General features: G+C 33.3%; 1 protein-coding gene and 1 long non-coding RNA gene across 3 annotated transcripts in view; one reads left to right on the forward strand and one right to left on the reverse strand.

Moving 5' to 3' along the window:
• The window catches only part of GRID2 (glutamate ionotropic receptor delta type subunit 2), a 1,522,941-nt gene that overhangs the window by 30,841 nt on the left and 1,468,302 nt on the right, over positions 1 to 23,798 (forward strand). The gene's annotated exons all lie outside the window — the stretch shown is intronic.
• Positions 1 to 23,798, reverse strand: part of LOC134739447 (uncharacterized) — a 67,695-nt gene that overhangs the window by 5,736 nt on the left and 38,161 nt on the right. The window contains exon 2 of the long non-coding RNA XR_010126084.1: positions 4,621 to 4,700. This is a non-coding gene — a long non-coding RNA (uncharacterized LOC134739447). The remainder of the gene's footprint in view (positions 1 to 4,620; positions 4,701 to 23,798) is intronic.

The following is a 23,798-nucleotide window of genomic DNA, read 5'->3' on the forward strand; positions in this document are numbered from 1 at the left end:
TTCAAAGTTAGCATCAAGCTACACCCTTTGCAAAATGAGAGTGGTATATTACAAAGTTTGGCATGAAGTTACTCTCAGCCTGAGTGGGTTGGAATCCCAATCCTTTTAGACACTTGCTATGTGACCTACAATGATTTATTCAACATATCAGAACTTGTTTTCTCATCACATAAAAGATCTTGGTATTCTTTTCTCACAGATTTATTGTCAAATAAGAGAATTGCTGCAAAGCACTGAGAGATTTGCCCAGCATGTAATGAACTCTCAGTAATCATTAATCATTATTATGATTTATTTTTCTTTCAGTCTGACTTTGGGGAAAAGTTATGTTAGGAGGCTGTTGAATCTCAATTATGATTTTCAGTATAAAGCAAACGAATCACAGGTATCATGTGTTATGAGTAAGTCAATGCATTTCCCAATTGATTTGAAGCACTTTTTCTTACTTATGCAATTAAGGAAGTCTAAAGTGTACAATAAAAAGTTATTTGTATTTTAAAGGGTATACAATTACTGGGGAATATTTTCTGCCAAATAAAAAATAATGAGTTACTCAGAGAGATGGTTGAATGTCTAGACTTGAACGGTAATAAAAAGCCAAATGCCAAATTTGCACATAAAAATCATCTTAGAAGTGTACCCTGAGTGATTGATTCCAAGCATTGGTTTCTCTGATGCTTGAGAAGTCAATAATTGAATAGTTTTTAAAGAGCTGTGTGGTGGTCCATGGAAGGAATGTCACTCTTTTTTACTTTATTTTATGAGGACAAAATTTATGTATGTACACTGACAAACTTACAAATGCAAAAAAATTAAATTGCTGCATAATTTTATTATTTAGGGATAAGAATGGCTAACATTATAATGTATGGCCTTGATTTTCATTACATACACACAAATATTATATTTGTGGTAATGTCTGTGTTATACAAGTACATACATATGTGCATGTGTGTACACATTTATTTGTAAGTAATTTAGAGTTCTGGCTTCATGTATGCTTAGTAATTCTTAGATGTCATAAGGACACCACAATCTTCGTATATTTAGAACTGATATCCTTTTCTAACCCCTTTTTCACTCACAGCTTCATTACAATGTCTGTTTCAGTGACAGGCAACAACATCTAGCAGTTGGGAAAGCCAGATCCCTATAAAAATGCTTGAAGCCTCCTTTATTCTCTAACCTCCTAACCAATTAAACATGAGTCCCATTGTTTCTGCTTCCTAAATATCTCAAATCTGTCCATTCCTCCACATTTCTACACTTGATCTTAGCCAAAAGGCCGAGAAGCGATCATTCCTCCACATTTCTGTACTATTCCATAGCCCAGGTTCCCATCATCTCTGACTTTGGCTGCTGCAGTAACTTCATAACTTGCATATTGGTGTCCACTACCCCTACTGACCTATTCTCCTCAGAGTAATTTGAGTAATATTTTAAAATTAAAAATACCATCATGTCCCTACTGTGCTTAAAATCTGTATGTTACTATTTGGCCTCCATGGGTCTTAAGATAAAACATTAAACGTTTTACTTGACTTATAAGTCTCTAGATTTTTAGATCTCTACCTCCTCACCAACCATTTCTCCTCTTATCTTTTGCTTTTTTAGTTTCTCAAAGGTGTCATGCTGCTTCTTCAGCACCATTGATTTTTTTGCTTCCCATATCTAGATGACTCTTGAAACGTCACACCCATCAGGCCCCACAATTCTAATCAAATGTTATTTCCTCACTGGAGTCTTTTTGGCTTTACGGACCAAGTCAGGTCTTTCATTTTTTTTTTTTTCATGAATTTTGCTTATACTTCACAGCATTTACCTCAGTAGAAATTAAAATGTGGTGGTTCTTTGAAACTTTATATAATATGTCTCTCATGCTACTATATACTTCACAAGGTCAGGGACTGTATCTTAACTTATCAGAGCCATATCTCCTTTATGCTAACATAGACTTTGCTCCTAAGACTGCACATAATCTTTTGTCCTTTTATTGTATCATAAACTCTGTCTTATCTTTTCTAAAATAATGTTTTTAATTTTGGATTGTTGTTTCACTGTAAAGATAGAAAACAGTTTATTTAACCAAGCCCCCTGTTATTGGACTTTTAAATTATTTTTGTCTACTTACTATAAATAATATTGCAATGAGTTCAGGAATTCATTGAATTAAAGGCATTGCAGCTTAAGTTCACTACAAGCAGAGCCTGAGTTGGGGATTCTTGGGTAAGTAATTTATTGATGAATGTGCCCAGAAGAAAACTGAACTGAGTGAGGAAAGCAGAATAGGGCAGAGGTAGAAGCTAAGTGTATTAGTTTGTTCTGAAACTGCTATAAAGAAATGGCCGAGACTGGGTCACCTCAGAAAACTTACAATCATGGCCGAAGGCACCTCTTCACAAGGCTGCTGGAGAGAGAAGAAGTGAGCAAGAGAGGAGCTACCAAACACTTATGAAACCATCAGATCTTGTGAGAACTCACTATCAGAAGAACTGCTTAGGAGCAACCACTCCCATGATCCGATCACCTCCCACCAGGTCTCTCCCTTGACACCTAGGGATGAAATTGCCCAAGGAGATTTGGGTGGGGACACAAAGCCTAACCTTATCACTAGGCAAATAAATGATTCCAGAAGAAGTCTTTCCTGAGCCAGATTCCAACAAGGTCTCTGGAGTGAAAATAGCACCACAGTGGTTATTACTCTTAGAAACTAAGCATCTAGGCTGTTACATCCATTATTCTTTGGCCATGAACTGCCTGTGTGTGTGCATATGTGTGTGTCTGTGTATAAGTGCACAGGTGTAAACTTACAGTGTCTTGCCTGTAAATGGGATCTAGAAAAAGCACCAACAGTATCTGGTACAAAAAAGAACTAGGGATGCTGCATGGAAGAGAGATTTTTCTTAAGTATTAAGCCTTGGGACATGGTAGGATTTTGATATATACTTCAGAGGGAAAATATGTTCTGAAGAGAAAAAACAAAAGCACAACAAGGAAAGTGCTGAGCATGTTTTAGAGAAATTGAATAGTTTGTTATAAATAAAATAGAGGTAAAGTGAGGTGTGAGTATTTGGAGACAAAATTATAAAGACGGATTGTACCTATACCATAAAATAACTTAAATTTTAAGCTTTATAGAATATGCATTGTGAACAGAAAAGTTTTTCAGTGAAGAGTATTCACAGATACATTGCATTCGTATAATTTTGGGTTAATTTTAAAGGTCCAAATATTGTCTACTGACACACAGCTTCTTACAGTATTAATTGAGAAATTATGATAGTTTAAGTAAGCACAAAATTATATAACATTGTTCCTGGTGTTGAGACTCTTACAATATGGGAACATGCACAAAAACATACACACATATTTGCACATATATAGTATTTCTCAGTTTTATGTGTATTAAATTCACGATACAAAAAAGAATTGTTCTGAAATATAGCTATCTAAGTATCTAAAACATTGTATTTTAAAAATTCATAAAATTTACGTCAATGTTCCTAAATGTCATAAAAACAATTGAAAATTCATTTTTAAAGGAAATGACATGCAAAATAGTGTAAAGAAAAGCATATTTTGTGTACACGTAGAAAATCTTGTGTTCATAAACATTTAAAATCTTAAAATATAATCTTGACTCCTAAAACATAAATGTAATATTTAGTTATTCTCAATTTAATTTTTCTCATTTGTAAAATGCTGTTGGACACTCTTTATTTTATAGGAGGTGTGGCAATTGAAGTTAATGAGTTAATGTTTATAGAGGCTTTTTGAGGCCTTTAGATGAAAGGTACAATATAAATCCAAAATATTAATCTTTAGGTGTGAAATACTCTAATTACTTCCCATTGCCATAGGGGCATTATTGGAGATTTATACCTTCCTCTAAAATACCTGGCACAATTGTAATATGAGAAAGCGTAATTTTAGGTGAACCATTATAATTCTGTAGTCATTACCATGTATCAAAAAACAAAGTATATGTGTTATATTTATATATTCAGCACCTTCATATTTCCCATTATTCATTTATTGATATACAAACATTAAGATGACTTGGAAAGCTGATCCATTATGCTGTTCTATCTATGTTGCTGCTAGAATCTTTTTTATATACAGGAATAAGGGGAAAATATTTTTAAAAAGAGGTTGAGAGAGCAGCTATTGTACTCCATATATTGGTTTTAACACTAGACCAATTCGATATTCATTAACTATCCTATGATAGCAAAGGAAGAAAATTCGTCATTGTAGTAGTATTCTTATATTTAAGTAATGAAAGTGGTACCATTTATCGACTATATATATTTACCAGGCATGGTGCTTATCATATTTCATACATTATTATGATCCTCATAATAGCCCTATAAAATGGAGATGGAACTGTGGAATTTAAACATGAGAAAAGAAGGCAAATGACAGGTAATTAATTAGCTCAAGGTCACAGAAGATTTAAACCCAGGCAATGTAGAATCCTGAGTTTTTTCTTTAACCCCTGTAGTATACTAATTTCCCCAAATGCTACCACTCTATTATTCTATTTCACTGTAATGGATCCTACTGAATCTAGACTGCACAAGATAATTTTAATAACGAAATAAAACTCGAAGAACTCACCAGAAGCAGAGGTTTCCTTTGCCAAGTTATTCTACATGAGCTGCTTATCTGGTTTCTTGCCAAACCAATATGCATAAACACTGAAATTGCAGAAAGAAGAATGCAAATCACAAAGCTCGTTTTTATTAGGCTCATGTTGAAAACACATAGCTGAGCTTAGCACGAGTAAACTGAGTTTAAGAATGGTTGTGGCATTTTCTTGAAAACTGGGAAAAAATATTGTATATTTATACTCCACAAAGTAAACCAAAAATATCCCTTTGAAGTATTTAAATGAACAATAAAAAATAATATATTATTTAAGATAATTATAAAATAAAGCTATTACTTGTGAAAATTTGGAGAAATTATGATTCTAGTTTAAAAGTGGTATCTCCTTTCTCCTTTCTTTCTATTTCTCTCTCCCACCTTACCCCCATCATCTCCCATATACGTGTACAATCATAATCACCATTCATGTAAATCAAATTTCTGAAACCAAAAACGAGGTCTTATTCCTGCTCAGTCCAATCTATTTGCCACATTTTCCCACATGAATGGCCCAAAGTAAATTTGTATGATGTTATTTACAGCATCTCAGAGACCCCATCAACATTCAACTCTGATCTTGGTGCACAAAGCCCTTCTTGATTTGGCACTTGATTAATTTCCAGTTCACTCCTGCCACTCTCAGATGTGCTTCCTGATCTTTCACTTTTCCTGTAGAAATGCTACCTGCTTGTTCATGGCTTGGTGCCTTTCACCATGTTGTTTTCTCTAACTGGAATTCTACATGATGAACACCTACTCATTGCTCAAAATTCAGTGTAAATAAATAGTTCTCTGAGAAGTATTCCTGACCTTCTCCAAACAGAAGGATGATTACCCCTGTCTAGACGCTTGCATAGCACTCTGCATTTACTATATTGAATTATAATTTTTATTCAGCATATTCCATTGCAATTACTTATTTACTACCATATTTATTATCAGCCCATTAAAACCTGTGCCTGTGGCTTATTGGTCTTGTTTACCATGACTGGTACAGTGCAGAGTAATGTCTAGACAGTTAAAATGGGAACTTCTCTGTCTCTGAGTTTTTTTCTGAGACCACAAAGCAGAGAACCGTATGGGTCAAGTATTTTTACATTTTAGACTGTCTATATGAGCTTGTAAAGGGGGTTCTTAAACCATTCCTACAGTTTTGTGATAAGAAAATATTATAAATGAGTTAACTTCTAATACAATATCGCCTCAGTATTATATACAAAAGGGCAGTATATAGTATATAAAATATATGATGTGTATTAATGTGTATACTATACAGTATATGTTATACAGTAGATAGTATATATAAAAGCGCAGTAAGCTGCTGCCCTTTTTTATTTAGTATATGTGGCTTATACATTTGATGGTGTTAATTTTTCAAATCAGGTTAGAAAGTCTTATCAGTCTGCTAGCACACTTCAGTTTTGCACCTTTATTACTTCTGTCACTGCCATGTTATGTTACTATTGAAAATAAGCCCTGTATGGTCCAATGTGTCCTACCTAATGTGGATCACTTGCTAATTTAGATTCCTACACAGCAAGAGATGGCAGTTCTCCACTGACTTTCTAAAGCTTCAGAGATTTTTTTTCAGGTTATATTCATATGCTCAGCTATTTCACTGAAAAATGATGCCACTAAAGTCTAGAGCTGCTTCTACCCCCAACCACAGCCTACATTGCAATCCAGCTTCCCCAAGGCCACTCAATAATAAATGTGATGATAAATCTGTTACAATCAGATAAACACTTGAGAATCAAGGTTCATCTATTAGACACCTATGGATAAATGAGTATTTGGGGTATTTAAAAAATTTATGTGGCCCAGCGGGGTGGCTCATGTCTGTAATCCCAGCACTTTGGGAGGCCGAGGCAGGCGGATCACGAGATTGAGACCATCCTGGCTAATGCACGGTGAAACCCCGTCTCTACTAAAAATACAAAAAAATTAGCCAGGCGTGGTGGCGGGCACCTGTAGTCCCAGCTACTTGGGAGGCTGAGGCGGGAGAATGGCATGAACTCGGGAGGCAGAGCTTGCAGTGAGCTGAGATCGCACCATTGCACTCCAGCCTGGGCGACAGAGCTAGACTCCATCTCAAAAAAATATATATATATATGTTTATGCAGCAACTTGAAGGATACCAAAATAGTCATCCATTGTACCTTGCTGGATAATTTTTAAATTGAGGAATAACAAACTTATTTAATATTTTATTCATTAATTCAAAAAATATTTATTATTGTACTACTGCGCTGGGCACTGATAATTCAGGAATGAACAAAATATTGCAAGTCGCTATGCTCAGGGAACTTACAATCTATTTGGGGAGACAAAAAATGCAATAAAATGTAAATATATATGTGTGTGTGTATATATATACACACCCATAAATATTTATACACATATGTATGTATATGTCGATATCATCAGGAGACTTAACATCCAGTTGGAGAAAAATGAGTTATATGTTAAATAAAATTCAACGGTTAAATAATGCATAGAAATATAAAATAATAATTAAAAGTCCCAAAAGAGAATGGATTTTGGTGTATTTGTTTAAATAGTGAAACTGTGAATTAAGAGGATGTGATCACTCTAGCTTGAAAGGGTTATTGAAGGAACAGAGACTTGAGCCTGAAGAAGCCATATAATTAGAGAAGTCAGTGATCTCATCAATGGCTCATTTTAGTTAAAGCATTTAGAAGCAACAGTCTTACATTAGAACTCTAGAATGTTTAGGAAGATTTACTTATAATCTATACATATCAATAGAAGGGTCTTCTTGGAAGGAAATTCATTAAACAAAATCTAATACATCAACTAAGATTCAATTCTGAGTGTTCCTTCATAGATTTCTGCCTAAACAATTTTGGTGGAGGGAATTTTCAGTAACACGATAAAGTGAGTATATTGATTGTCACTATGAAGAAAAGCATACAGATTTTCAGGCAATCTGTTCATTGATAGATGTCTTAATAAACTTCAAAACTGGCAGCTGCTTCCCAATATCCTAATATTACTAATTGTGCTATATTCTCTTCATCCCAAACTGTATCCTGGGAATGAGTTGGCCACCTATAGAAAGATAAGGATCTCTGTCCTGTGTGTTCACTGTGTACACCACGAATGAATGGGCAAATGTGGTATAGTGTAATAGGCATTCAGTGAATATATTTGTTAAGTGAATGAAATATATAATATTAACTGAAAGATATAAACTGAGTATTCCCTATAATCCTATAGGGAAATTTGACATATTTCGCTATAATAATGCAAAAATAAATTTAATTTATCATTTCTTATTTAAGCTTATTATATTCTCAATTTTTTTCTCCTGCTTATCTATTCGACTTCCTCTGTAAATTTAACTTTTTTGTAAAACTTCGATTTTCTTCTCTGTATGTTTTTTTGCATGGTGGGTGATATTACCAACTGCAAAAAAAAAGCTCAAATCAAATCAACATATACATGTTTGTAATTATATACACGTTTAGTACTATTATTATATATGTAATGTTTACATACCATACATAAACACACACTATACACATTATAAATGTACACTCTCTGTATTTACACTTAATCCTTGAACAATGTGGGGATTGTGGCACTGACCTCCTGTACAGTCAAAAATACTCATATAACTTTTTACTTCCTAGAAACTTAACTACTAATAGCCTACTGTAGACTGGAAGCCTAACTAATAGCATTAACAGTATATATAATGTGTTATATATAAAATATGTGTTTTTTAATATATGTGTTTATTTTATATATATATTTGGAGATGGAGTTTTGCTCTTGTAGCCCAGGCTGGAGTGCAATGGCGTGATCTCGGCTCACTGGAACCTCTGCCTCTGAGGTTCAAGCAATTCTCCTGCCTCATCCTCCCAAGTAGCTGGGATTACAGGCAACCGCCACCAGGCCTGGCTAAATTTTGTATTTTTAGTAGAGACAGGGTTTCACCATGTTGGCCAGTCTGGTCCTGAACTCCTGACCTCGGGTGATCCACCAGCCTTGGCCTCCCAAAGTGCTGGAATTATAGACGTGAGCCACTGCTCCCAGCTATATGTGTATTATATACTGTTTCCTTACAAAAAGTAAGCCAAAGAAATCATAAGGAAGAAAAAGTATATTTTCTATTAAGCAGAAGTGTATCATCATAAAGGTCTACCTCCTTGTCTTCACATTAAATAGGTAGAGGAAAAACAGGAAGAGGAGGAGCTGGTCTTGCTGTCTCAGAGGTGGCAGAGGTATAAGAAAATCTGCATTTAAGTGGATCTGTGCAGTTCAAACCTGTGTTACTCAAGGGTCAACTTATAATTTAATAATTATAATACAATATACAATTTTTTTAATGCTAAGATGAAGACAGGCGACTGAGCTGATCTGAGACTACATTTTCTGTAGGCATGCCATCTGGGTTTCTTTAAGCACACCTATTCTCCTTCCTCAGTTTTCAATAGAAATGTGTTATTTGCCCATTATTTGTAAATAAAAGTATTTAGAGTATAAAATTAATTCAGGACCACTGTGAAAGGACTTAGAAATTCTTAACTAACCACTTTCTTGCCTATGAGTTTTACATGTATTGCATTATTATATTTCCGTTTATTACCTAACATTTTTAAGATTCTTGGTTTCTATTCAAGTAATCTTTTGCTGCAAAATATCTTTTTCCCTACAAACTTAGTGGCTCAAAACAAGAAGATTTATTTTGCTGAGGCATCTGTGATTTGGGCAGTGCTCGACAGGGACAACTATTCCTTTCTTCACTCGGATTCGAGTAGTGTAGCTCAAAGGCTACAGGCTAGAATTTTCTGCCAGCTTGCTCACTGGTGGTGAATGCTCAGATCAGTTGGAACCTCATCAGGGATGGGGCTAGAGTACCTACCTGTGGCTTTTCTGTAATTCTACATAGTGTATTGTCTGAGTTCTCGGGTGAATGTCCCAAAGAGATAGAGGGAAGCTTTATTGCCCCTGAAGTCACATAGCCTTCCTTCTGCCATCTTCTGTTTATTAGAAGCAAGTCACCAAGGATGGCCTTTTTTGAGATGTAGGGAGTTAGACATCACCTTTAGAAAAAAATTATCTCAATAGTTTTGTGGATCCAGGTAGTTTTTGTTTACATGGATAAGTTCTATAGCAGTGATTTCTGAGAGACTTTAGTCCACCTGTCACCCAAGTAGTGTACACTGTACCCATATGTAGTTGTTTATCCCTCACCCTCCTTTCAGCTTTCTCCCCTGAGTCCCAAAGTCCATTATATTATTCTTATACATTTACAACCTTATAGCTTAGCTCCCTCTTATAAGAGAGAACATGTGATGTTTGGTTTTCCATACCCGAGCTAGTTCACTTAGAATAATAGCTTCCAGCTCCATCCAAGTTGCTGCAAAAGACATTACTTCATTCCATTTATGGCTGAGTAATATTCTATAGTGTATCTATACCATGTTTTCTTTATCCACTTTTTGGTTGATGGGCACTAAGATTAGTTCCATATCTTTGCAATTGCGAATTGTGCTGCTATAAACGTGTGTGCATCTGTCTTTTTCATATAGTGACTTCTTTTCCTTTGGGTAGATACCCAGTAGTGGGATAGCTGGATGGAATGATAGTTCTACTTGGAAACTTCATACTGTTTTCCGTAGTGGTTGTTCTAATTTACATTTCTGCCAGGAGTGTAAAAGTGTAGACACCACCTTTAGTGGTTAAATATTGCAGAAAATCATCTCAGCTTTCGAAATCATAAATGATATTATGGTAAAGACAATTTTGAAATTTCACAGAGAATTTTTTAAAAATTATCTATAACGAATTCCTGTTATTGCCAGTTTCTGGATATCTTCTGCTTATTTAAAGATGAAAAAAGCCCCCAATACTCTTTTGACCACCACACAAACTATCTTGAGGTCTCTTGTAAATTAAAACACAAAAGCTCTTGAAAGGAAGCATAGTTAGCCTTCTCCTTTTGGTTTCTTAATTAACCCCATAATCAGCATATTCAATCATCAATCTTTTTAGTATACAAATGATACAAAGTGACTTATCAAAAGTGTTGTTAATAATTTACAGGTAATAGAGTAAATTTATATGTTTAGGAACCTCACTTTACTTCTTGGGAAAGACAATTTGAGTCAAAAAGCATAATCTGAACAAACAAGAAGCACCACTACTGATTGGGATACTGCTTACTTTAGTGCTACCTTATCAACTCTTACCTATGAGCCGTGTCAGCTCCTCACTGGCTTTCGTCCCTAAGTGACATCAGCAGCAGCAACAGCTATTGTGTTATTGATTTAAATCCTTCTGAGATCAGTTCAAAGGAGGAGAGGTCTCATTTCCATTGGTTTGTCCTGTTTGTCTTGTATAGGGACACAAGTCTGAGACATCAAAATTATATTCTCTTGTTTCTAACAAGCCTTACAACATTATATTTCATTCGTGATATAATTTGAACTCATATTTTATTTTCTGACCTTTTTTTGTTTTGTTTTGTTTGCGACAGGGTCTTGCTCTGTTGCCCAGGCTGGAGTGCAGTGGTGCAGTCTCGGCTCACTGCAGCCTTGACCTGCCAGGCTCAACTGCTCTTCCCACCTCAGCACCCCCGAGTAGCTGGAACTACAAGCAAGCACCACCATGCCTGGCCAATTTTTGTGTTTTTCTGTGGAAACGGAGCCTCACTATGTTGCCCAGGCTGGTCTGGTACTTGAACTCAAGTAATCTGCCTGCCTTGGCCTCCAGAAGCGCTGGGATTACAGGCATGAACCACTTTCCCCAGCCTATTTCCTGAACTTTAAATACAATATCAGGGAGAAAATCAACAATATTTTGCAGTAAAAGTTGGAATATTCATGTAAATATTTGTACTCTTTTCCCATTCCATTGGAATAGTTAATAAAATCAGAATATAAAAATTTCGTATGCAATTAAAAAATTCATGATAAGTTAAAGGAGTTACCATTTTTTAGTTTACTGATTTAAAGTTTTTACTTCTAATTATTTTAGTTGCAAGTGATATGTATTTATGCATATATCTATCTCTCATTATGCATCTGTCTCTCTATCTATCTCATCATCTTTTGATACTTCTCCTAGGCTGAATGTTTCACATTTTTTCTCTTATTCCGGAAAATATGTTCTGCTTTCCTGCTTATATGGGGAAAATGACCACTGCCAATAGCTTCAAGTTTATTTCTCTCTTATTCCAGAAGGCTGGCAGATTGAGATTAGAATCTCTCATCCAATTTTAGTTTCTGAGGAACAACTGATTTGCCAAGCTGGTGTCAGCTTTTTAGCCCTGAACCAAAAAATTGTGGCCAAGGAATGATGAGTTCATTTTAAATAAATATATGACTAGAAATAGCACTCAATATTAGGATAGTTCAGTGTGGAATAGAGATAATTATTCCCTGAAATTATAAAGTGTGTGTGAGGCTATGCACATGCCATTGTGTGCATATATGCGTGTGTGTAGATATGCTTCCATATTGTGGTATGGCAGGGGTGGCTTGTTTGCTAGTGAGATAAAATAAACAATATGTGTCCACTTTGGGATGTTACATATATGCCTAATCAATATTTTGAGGATGAGTCTATTTACTTCTCTGGTTGATTAAAGTACAGAAAAGTGTAATGAATATTACTTGGCTTGAAGATGCAGCTATACTTAGAATAGGTTGACAGAACCATTAATTTCAAATGAATATGGACCTTTATTTTGGGTAGAGGATTCTATTATATATTTGCCAACAATGCAGAATGTTGTTTCTTAATAATAATATTGAGATCTAAAAACATTTACACTATACTATGTGCTCAGAAATTACATAAGATGAAACATTGGTATAACCTATAGGAAGGCGAAATTGAGGGATAGTTGTTATAAATAAGAGGCTTAAGCTTGTTAAGAACAAAGAACAGAGTTTTTCTGTTCTTTGAGGTGATGTTCTTTGAGATAATACAATATTATATTGTAATATTGTAATATTATATTACAATATAATATTATATTCATATATTAATGCACTAATGTATGAAAGGTGTTTCTTTCATACATGTATATTACCTATATTACAATATAATATAAAACGAATATAAGTTAAATTACGTTTTATGAAATAAGCTAATCATCTCTGAAAACAGCAGCAGCTTTATAAAATAAGTAATAGTAGCAGACTTTGACTGTTTTGTTGAGACCGATTATTTGCCCTATTGCCAAGGCTGGAGTACAGTGGCATAATCATAGTTCACTGCAACCTCTAATTCTTGGGCTCAACTGATACTCCTTCCTCAGCCTCCCAAGTAGCTGGGACCACAGGCATGTGCCACCATGCCTGGCTACTTGTTTTACTTTTTAAACTTTTAGTGGAGACGAGGTCTCACTATGTTGCTCAGGTTGGTCTCAAACTCCTGGGCTCAAGTGATCCTCCCTCCCTGGTCTCCCAAAGTGTAAGGATTAGTCATGAGCCACCATGCCTGACCAGACTTTAATATTTTTAGGCGAATCCTTCTAGTTCTTAACGTTTCAACCTTATAGATTTTATATTTCCAAGCATTTTACATAAACCATTTTCAGTGAAAGAGATTTTCAAATTATTGCCTTGACAGGGATGCAGAATTAGTATTCATTTCTCAGAAAGAACAATGATATGATAACAGAAGTATTCACTGTTGGGGAAAAAAGTTGGAACTCAGAGTTCCTGAGGCATGTTTGAATTTATTCAGTTACATTATATTTATTTCAGAAAGACTAAAGAGCTAAAAGAGCTAGTTTCTGCTTTCTTATAATTAAATCAGTGGTTTATACCTGTTAGGCTAGGTGTAAATGAAAGAGATAGGGATGTAGAAATACAAGGTATGTTAATGTTAATTACAGTTCATTCATAATGCATTGCAAAGGATCTTTCCTAATTGCAGAAGCATATTTTAAGAAAGTTTCAGGTATTAAGACATAGTTTATGAGATCTTGCACCCAAACACATAACGTCTCCAGGCCCTAAGCAAGGTAAAGATAACAACCAAAAGTTGTCCAATTTAAATTAAGTAAACAAACTCTGTGTAATTATAGTAGAAAGAAATCTAATAGCAGAGGGTACATAAAAAAGGGATTGAAGATAACTAATTACACTATTAATTAGTACCTTTGTTGGCCTTAAATTGGTGGACCTAAGAGAGTACTCTGAAAATGCAACATGTATTAATTGAACATATGGGAAACTACCAATAATAGAGTGCTTTTTTTTTGAGTACCTATGATTAATTGTAATGGGAAGATGGAGAGGTTTTATTAATGACCACCACTGGCTAACTGGCTAGTAAGATTCTTGATAAAGAAATGTTATTATTCTTGGCTTTTTAAACTACACATCAAGCTTTAATCTGAAGTATATTTCAAAACATTAATGTTAAACAATTTGAAAATGTGAAGCATGGAAAATAACACAATTATATGTTTATAAGAGATAGGGTAGTTTTAATGACTTCCTAAGCAGAATGGACTAAAAATGAATAAAAGTTTGTCTAACTCTATAGTATCACAAAATAATTGACTTGTCCATTTTTAATGAGTATGCACGTGATCAATTGTCAATAATGCCAATTATTATCTCAGAGATGTCAGTCTATTATTAACCTGTGACAGATATTAGCTATACATATTGGTAAACAATAAAATGTACAAGGGGAAATTACTTAAACTAATATATAAATATGAGTAAAGGGGAGATGATTGATATTTTTGTATATCAAAATTTTACTTTTATTTAAAATATATTTTATTTTTAAAATAAAATGAAATTTAAAATATTTTATAATAAATAACTCAAATAAATATTGAAGAATATATTTTAGGGCATTATTTTGAGACATTTATCATCTTATCTGTTATTAAACATTTTAATTAGGGAAATATTTTTAAAAATAGATGATATTTTAATATTTTTTATTCCTATAAAAATATAATTGAGGATGTTTGGAATAATCTTGCAGGGGAAAACATTTTTAATCTTTTATTATAAAGTAAAACACAGATAATGAAAAGGAAACATGCAAAATGAAATAGTTTAAAAATTTATTGTAAGCCAAACACTTTCATAACCACACCAAGGTAAATAAATAGAATTTTACCAGTAACCCTTAAGTTCTTCCACCTGCTTCTATCCCAATCACAAATTTCTCTCTGAAAAAGTAGCGTTCTCCCTCTTTTTTATGGTTCTACTATATGCATTTTGGGAAGGCATATAACCATCACATATTACAATCCATTCTAATTTTCATTTTCCTTTAGTTCTATAAGTGACCATAGGTCAGTGCTCACAACCTTTTCATTTTTCTGTGTCTTGCTACTCAGTTTGATTGTCTGAATGTCAGTTGTTGAAGTCATTTTTTTAGTATCATGCATGTATTACCTCATTTTTTTCATGGCACAAAGCATTGGTGCTGAAAAGTCTACTCATAATCTGGTATTCTTTCCCTTATAACTATGTTGCTGTTTCCCCCAACAAATGCCCAAAGGATGTATTGTTATTCTTGAATATCCACTACTCTCTCTCTTTCTTTACAAAAGAATTTAACTTGATATCGGTCTTTCTGGATACTTATTTCAGATAGATGGTGTGCTCTTCAATGTACAATTTCACATTTTTAAAATCACTTCAGAAAAGTTTTCTTGAATTATAATTTTAAACATTTGTTCTGGCTCCTTACTTTCATTTTAGTCTCCAGGGTCACATAATATATGTATATTGAATCTTGCTTGCCTATCTTCAATATTTATCTATTTTGAATCTCTTACTTTTTATTTGTTTGTTGACGTTTAAAATTTCCTTCCTTTTTCTCTTCTATTTTTCTTAAAGCATAATATGTTGTGACAAAAATTACATTTTCTTAACAGCTTTATTGAGATATAATTTACATATCATGTAATTCACCCATTTAAAATGTATACTGCAATGGTTTTTAGTATATACATAGAGTTGTATAACCATTACTTACAATTTTAGACTATTTATTCACCCCAAAAGGAACTCTATACTTAATAGTGGTCACTCCAATTTTCCCCAAATGCCCCAAGCCCTAGGAAACCACTAATCGACTTTCTGTCTCAATAAATTGCCTATTCTGGATGTTTCATATAAATGGAATCATATAATATGTGGTCTTTTTTGACTGGCTTCTTTTAATTAGCATAGTATTTTCAAAGTTCATCCGTTATGTAGCATGTATCAGTACTTCATACTTTTTTATGGCCAAATAATAATTTATCATATGGATATACCACATATTGTTATCCATTCATCAGTTGATGAAAATTTGGGTTGTTTCCACTTTTTGGCTATCATGATTAATGTTGCTATTAATATTTGTATACAAGATTTTGTGTGGACATATGTTTTAATTTCTCTTAGGTATATACCAAGGAGTAGAATTTCTGGTTCATATGGTAACTCTATTTTTAACATTTCGAGGAAGCGCCAAACTCATTTCCAAAACAGCTGCATTATTTTATATTCCTGCAAGCAATGTATGAATGCTTCAATTTCTCCAGATTCTCAAAAAAACTTGGTATTACAGTCCTTTAAAAGCTTTATTTAATTTGAATTGACATGTAATAATTGCACATATTAATGGGGTAGAGGTTGATATTTTGATACATGTATGCAATGTATAATGATCAGATCCAGGTAATTAGCATAACCATCACCTCAAATATTTATCATTTGTTTGTGTCAGGATCTTTCAACATCCTCTCTTCTAGTTACTTGAAAATATATAATCAATTATTCTTAACTATAGACACCCTACAGTGCTATGAAACACTAGAACTTTTTCCTCCTATCTAGCTGTAATTTTGTAGCCATAAACCAACGTCTCCCTTCTCTTCCCTCCCATTTACTATTTCTACCCTCTAATAATCACAATTCTGTTCCCTACTTCTGTGTCCTCAAGTATTTTGGCCTCCACATATGAGTATGATCATGCATTATTTATCTTTCAGTGCCTGATATATTTCATTAACATAATGTCCTCCAGGCTTATCTTTGTTGCTGCAGATGACAGGATTTCCTTTTGTAATGACTCAGTAGTATTCTAATGTGTGTATATACCACATTTTCTTATCCATTCATTTGTTCAAGGACACTTAGGTTGATTCCATCTCTTGACTGTTGTAAACAGTGCTACAATAAATATGGGGGGCAGATATCATTTAGATATACTTATTTCCTTTCCTTCAGGTAAATAACCAGTAGTGGGATTGCCAGATCATATGGTAGTTTATTTTTAGATCTATGAGGAACCTCCACACTGTTTTCCACACTGGGTGTACTAATTCCCATCAACAGTGCATTAGATTTCCCTTTTCTCCACATCCTCGCCAGCATTTATTTTTTGTCTTTTGATAATAGCCATTCTAACTGGGGTGAGATGATATGGCATTGTGGTTTCGATTTGCATTACTCTTATGATTAGTGGTGACTATTTTTTTCATTTACCTGTTGGCTATTTCTATGTCTTCTTTTAGAAATGTCTATTCAGATCCCTTGCCAAATGTTAAATTGGATTATTTGATTACTATTATTAATATTATTATTATTATTATATTTTTTGCTATTTAGTTGTCTTCTTTTAGAAATGTCTATTCAGAACCCTTGCCAAATGTTAAATTGGATTATTTGATTACTATTATTAATATTATTATTATATCTTTTGCTATGTAGTTGTTTGAGCTCCTTGTATCTTCTGGATATTAATCCCTTGTCAGGTGAATAGTTTGCAAATATTTTTTCCCATTCTGCTGGTGGTCCTTTCACTTCGTTGATTGTTACATTTTCTAGGCAGAAGCTTTTTAGTTTTATTTAATCCCATCAGTCAATTTTTGCTTTCATTGCCAACACAAGTTATTTTCTGCTTTTTGTGTTTATTGTTTCATTATACTAATCCACTTAGGTGTGAAGTGGCATTTCAAGTGGATTTAATTTGCATTTCCCTAATAACTAATGATGCTGAACATCCGTTCATGTGCTTATTGGTCATTTGTAGGTTTATTAGGATAAATGCCTATCTAAGTCTTTTGCCTATACTTTAATTGGGTTGTTTAAATTTGTTGTTGTTGAGTAGCAGGCGTTCTTTGTCTGTTCTGGATGGTAAACACTTTTGCTTTTAACAGATTGATTATTAAGTGTCGTGGTTTGGATCTCTTCAAATTTGTTCTAGTAGGAGATTTTTTCAGATTTCTAGATGCTTTTGTGTCTTCCATCAAGTTTGAGTTTTGGCTAAAGGTTTTTGTTATTATTTCCTTAAATATTACATCTTTCTCTTTCTCTTCTTCTGACACTCCCAGTAATCTGTATGTTGTCCTGTGGTTTCCTTAAGCTTTTAGTTTACTTTTTCTTTCTGCTCCTCAGGCATGATAGTTCGTATTAATTTACCTTCAAGTTCACTAACTCTTTTGCCTACTCAATTCTGCTTTTGAACTCTTTCATCTCCAGAATTTCTTTTTGGTTATTTTTTATAATTTTTATCTCTTTACTTTTAGTTTTGTTTTGTTTATGCATAGTTTTCCTGATTCTCTTTATTTCTTCATCAATTTTTTTTTCATTTTTCAACTTAATTAAAGACAGTTGTTTTAAAGTCTTTGTCTAGTTTTTCCAGTGTTTGGGCTTCATTAGTATGGTTTCTGTCTATTTACTTTCTTCCTTTGAATGGCTGCGCTTTCCTGTTTTTGTACACTATGAGGTTATTTTTGTTGAAAAATGGACTTTTAAATATTAAAATGTGGTAACTGTGGAGATTAAATTCTCCTCCTTCCTCAGGGTTTGTTATTTTTGTTTTTGGAGTCTCTAATAATTAATTTGTCTAGTGACTTTTCCAAACTATTTTTGCAGAGACCATATTTCTTGTCTTGTGTGCCTCCTTGAAGTTTCTGTTCCTTAGCTTGTGTTTAAACAGAAGTTTTCTTGAACACCAGTAATTAAAATCTAAAACAAATAAACAAACGCACGAATAGCCATCTTTACCAGCCTTTCCAGATTGGCTGTGTGTGGGGCCCCTCCTTCAACACTTAACCAGACTTGCACTGAACATATGGATCAGCCCAAGTTAAAAGCTTAATATCTCGTTTTGTCATTTCTCAACATGTGTCATGCCCTGGTCATGCACATGACTTCCTAATTGCCCTTTCCCTAACCTCCATATTAATTGCCCTAATTTCCCAAGAAAATTCCCTCTCAGATTTTCTGCCAAAGCCTTAAGCTGTCTATTATATTTCTCAACCATAAACGTTTGCCTCAGGCATCTGCAGAATGTTTTGCAGCCTTGCAATGTTTTCAAGAAATGCCGAAACTTTTCCAATGTGAGTTCCGAGTTAGGCAAAAAGAGAGACAAATGCCATGTGCTGGCTCTTCAGGTAGCTCCCAGATAGGTTAGAACATATCTACACAATAATTTGTGAAAAAGCTCTGCTCTGCTGCCTCCAGAACCAGGGACCAGGGTTCCTCACTGGGAACATGGGCTACTCTCTTCAAGACTGCTACCCAACCATTAATGAGTGGGGCAAGGACAGATAAATATGCCATAGAGCTTCCCTACTGTTTTTAAGTTGACTTTTTCTGGTTTCAGCATTTACTTGGTTGCAGTAAACCTTTGACTGTCTTACAGAGTTCTGACAAAGTTAGTTTTGATAGTTTCTGCTGGTTTTTTTATGTTTCTGTGGGGTACATGAGCTTGCAGCTGCCTACTCTGTAATTTTGCTGGTATCACTGAAGTCTTCATTTTTGAAATGGTATCTTATTTTTTTCCGGAGTATTATTACATTGTTTCTGTTTTTGCAGTCAGAATTTCTGGTATTCTTTCATGCCTTTTATTTTCTCTTAATGTTTTAGCTAATTTTAAAAGAATATATTACTCTTCTCTGGGTATTATTTTGTTTTTCAGTAATAAATATGAATTAGTTTTGCTTGAGACATAGATTTTATACATTATACAGATTATGTCAGCAAGTCAATCAGAATTTATTATATGCCAACTGTATGTCAATTATATAGCATAGAAAGTAAAACAAACTTGGTTCAATTATTTATGATTAATGTTGCCCTAGACCTGTCTAGACAGTTAGAATTAACAGATACTGCTGTGATGATTGCCTAACATAATACAGGCAAAATGGAGATGAGAAATCTTAAGGGGACTTACAGGTCAATGAAACTTTTCTTCTGAACTTACCACCTCCCACCTTTATTACGCTATCATTTAGAAAATTGCTTATGAAGTTCTTCTGCGCAAAGTTTATTTCTGAAAATTGTGCCCTGCTTGAAATCCTTTTTTTTAAGATCTTTACATGCTGCCTTATTCTTGTCACTCAAGAATCAATTCAGATGTCACTAACTCATGGCAACTCCTCCTCATTATCCTAGCTCAAGCTGCCTTTTCTAATCATCAATATGTGATGCTATTTTTTTGAAATGTACTTGTTTTCATGCTTATGATCTGTATTTTCTCTCTAGAATGTAAGCTCCTTTAAGCTGGAGATGTTTTCAGCCGTGGCCACATTATGTATATAGTTTCTAAAAAGATACATAGCTTAGAATGGCTGTAGATTTTTCTCTTCGTTGAAATGGATTTTTTTTTGCCTCTATTATTTCCTTGGACTAATTGATAATTTTACATAGGCACTGTCTACATAGGCATGCAAAATTTTACCACTTAAGTAGTAAACTAGAGTTATATTGTGTGCTTGAGCAATTATTAGCATTTAGACTATAGATTTTTATGAAGTAAATATTTAAAATGTTACTACAACTATAATTAAATAATTGAATTTTAAATTTCTTTTAGGGTGACTTTCATACTATGAAGAAAAAAAGGTCATAAGGGTAATGTGTGCTAACAGAGCTGACTTATTCTCATACACTATTTAACTTTATGTTATGACATATAAGCCAAAACTCTACCCTTTATCAAGCTGCTTTCCTAACAGAGTGTTTTTCAAAACAAACAACAAAAATACTTGGAACAAATTAATCCTCAGTTTCAATATTTATAATTATTCCCAAAATATAAAGAAGTTTTAAGATACGTAAAATAGAGGTAAAAACTATGAAGGGTTTGCAAGTTCTCTGGAATTTATTGAGGTCATTTGTACTTACAGGATATCAGCTATGTGACACAGATCAATTCTCTTACATGTATTTCAACTTTTTTTCACAAACTTCTCATTCGGCCCTATAGCCATGCCAGACAGTAAAATTTTTGTTAACTATATGCGAAAGTTGATCTCCATGTGCAGATTGTTGAAGAAGAAAAAAACATTGGTTATAATTTTCAAAAACTAAAATGCCAAATAAAATGGCATTTCATTCGTTCAGTCATTCATTCATAATATTTTGAAATCTAGGTCTTACATTTATACTTGGTCATAACATTTTATTTCTTTTATTGAGTATATTTCTTTGTATTAAGTTGGGGAAATTTATTTGCTAACTTTCATATTTTTAAAAAATGTGTCTTTAAATAAAATTTTATATAAAATGACGGAGTAAAGAATTTTCCTCCAAATTTATTGGGGTTTTTTTGTTCTTCTGAAACAATAGTTTTATTGTATTTGATGCAAAATTTAAAATTCTGCTTTGTATATATATTTTGTGGTTTTCTTACATTAGAGTTCACTATTTTAAGTGCAAAACAAACTGTTCTTTGCCTTTAGCTATATATTTATATATTTTTTAAAAATTAGAGGTTTAGGCAAACATTCTATTTTAATGATCTCTTTTACTAACTTATGCATTCCTTATATATTAAAAACATACATGCCTACTGATTTATGAGATTCTCAGCCATAAAAAATTTATATGCATGTTACATATATGCTACATATATGTATTAACCATATTTATATGTAGATATATACTCTGTACTTGTGTGTATGTGCAGTAAACACACTCAAGCACATACTGCATGTATCTATATATGTATAGATGTTTATGCATGTATATACATCATATAGCCAAACACACATACACCTATATGGATATTTAAATATACTGTCTACTGTGTTTTGCTGTGTCTACTATGCTTTTCATATTTCAGTGACATTGTTTCTATAGTAACTAATACACTGAAAAAATCAATGCAAAAAGTGTTGAAATTTTACCAAAAGCCAACCAAAGCACATGCTTAAAAATTGATGTGCAGGGGGAGGTATTTGTCTTGGGTCATATATTTTGGAAGTGAATAAAGCAAAAAGAAATCATTACTCTGTAACAAAATATGATCTAGCAAGGTTCGAATACCATATTCTTATCTTTAACCAGCAAATTACCAAATTATTATGGTTTCTAAGAGCAACATGCATGGATCCACAAAACCTATAGGCAGTGCTGAATCTGTCTATATTAGACACAGTGTAAAGAGGATTAGGGTAATGGTGCCAGGCTGAGACACTATTTCCAAACTTTGGATCAAGTGTCTATTTAAAAATACTTGTATTTGGAAAAAAAAATGCCTTTCTGCTAAATTTTAAATGAATTATACCTAACGTAAATGGTAAGTGCCTGGGGAGAAGGTCAATTTGCAGTTATTTGCTACAATTTTAATTCTAGAAATTTAAATCATTGGGAAAAACTACAACATTAATATTTCATATTTTGTTAAAACCATATTCAAGCTAGAGTTTAAGTATACTAATAGCCAAAATGTTTATGATAATAAAACAGATCTGAGTTAAACAAACAGAAACACAAAATAATATTGAAAATTTGAAAATAATTCAAAATCTGCTCTCTTAGCTTTCCCAGGTAGGTTACCTGTATTTCAAAGCACTTTCACTCTGTTGGTAAGGAAAAGGATACACAGTTGTTTTTATAATAGCCATTCATACATATAATTTGATCATTTAGTATCAATGATCATTTAGTATGTTGCACTTGCCTGTTATATAATTTTCACATTATTAGTTAAATAAATACATAATACAAGCTTTTTCTGTATGATGACATGAACAGTTAGAATTATTTTCTATAATAAAAAGATTAATTAAAGACTTATTTATAATATAAATACATTGAGTAGTTGATTGTTCTTTTTCTTGTTCTTTGAGTCACAATATTTTAAAATATGATATTTTAAATATAGTTTTAAAATACATGTTTATTCGACAAATCTATATTGAACAAATCATTAAAACAGAGCTCCTTCTGGACCTCTATTAAGACAGGAGTGATCACAAATAACATGATCACAAATAGTTATAAGACATATATGACAAGTTTCATTACACAGTTATAGACAAAGTATTAGATGAAGGAAAATCTGATGTGATTAGAAATACTTCAGTGTATTTCATGGTGTAAGTAACATTCCAGCTTACTTCATGGTATAACTGGCATTTCAGACAGGACTTAAAGTGTGAGAAGGGATTTAATGAGGAGAAAAGAAGAAAATAACAGAGGGACCAGCACAAGTCAAAACAGAGAGGCATGATGGGTTCCAGGAAGGCTAAGCAGTCTGTCCGGGATGCCTAGAGCATAGAAAGCATATCAAATAAAGGCAAGTATGTGCAAGGCACTGAGAGCGGTAATGAGCTTTCATGTTGTTCACTGGAGAGGAATTACATAGTTGCATCTGTATAGTACATATCTGATCGGACATACTGTATATAACATATTGTGGATAGTTAGCTGGTAGAAGAAGAGATTGAATATGTTTAAATTTGGGAAGAGTTAATAAAAGCTTAGATATATGAGTATCTCTTGCAGTCCTGGGAGTGGATGAACTCACTTGGGAAAAGAATAAAAAGAACACAGAAACACTTGGGGAACAATATTTTAGAAATTCTTCAAGGAAGAGGAATTAGGGAAGTAGAAATGGGAAGAAAGTTTAGAGATTAAATTGGGAACTTAAGGGAAATATCAGTGGTACTTCATTAATACTATAACCTAAATAAAATTATAATATGATTATTGTGAATTATATCAAAAGGGATAACTTTGTGCCAATTGCTAGATTTTTATGCAGATTTCATTAGTCTACTACTAACTTATTACCAATGAATTTGTGTTCCTTCAAACAGAAAGGTGGTAAATGTAATGATGGGAAAAGCCTTTTCTATTTCATTTGATGATATGAAAAATCATGAATGTTAGAATATATAT

The sequence above is a fragment of the Pongo pygmaeus genome, chromosome 3, assembly GCF_028885625.2.
Source record: "Pongo pygmaeus isolate AG05252 chromosome 3, NHGRI_mPonPyg2-v2.0_pri, whole genome shotgun sequence".
NCBI classification, from domain to species: domain Eukaryota; kingdom Metazoa; phylum Chordata; class Mammalia; order Primates; family Hominidae; genus Pongo; species Pongo pygmaeus.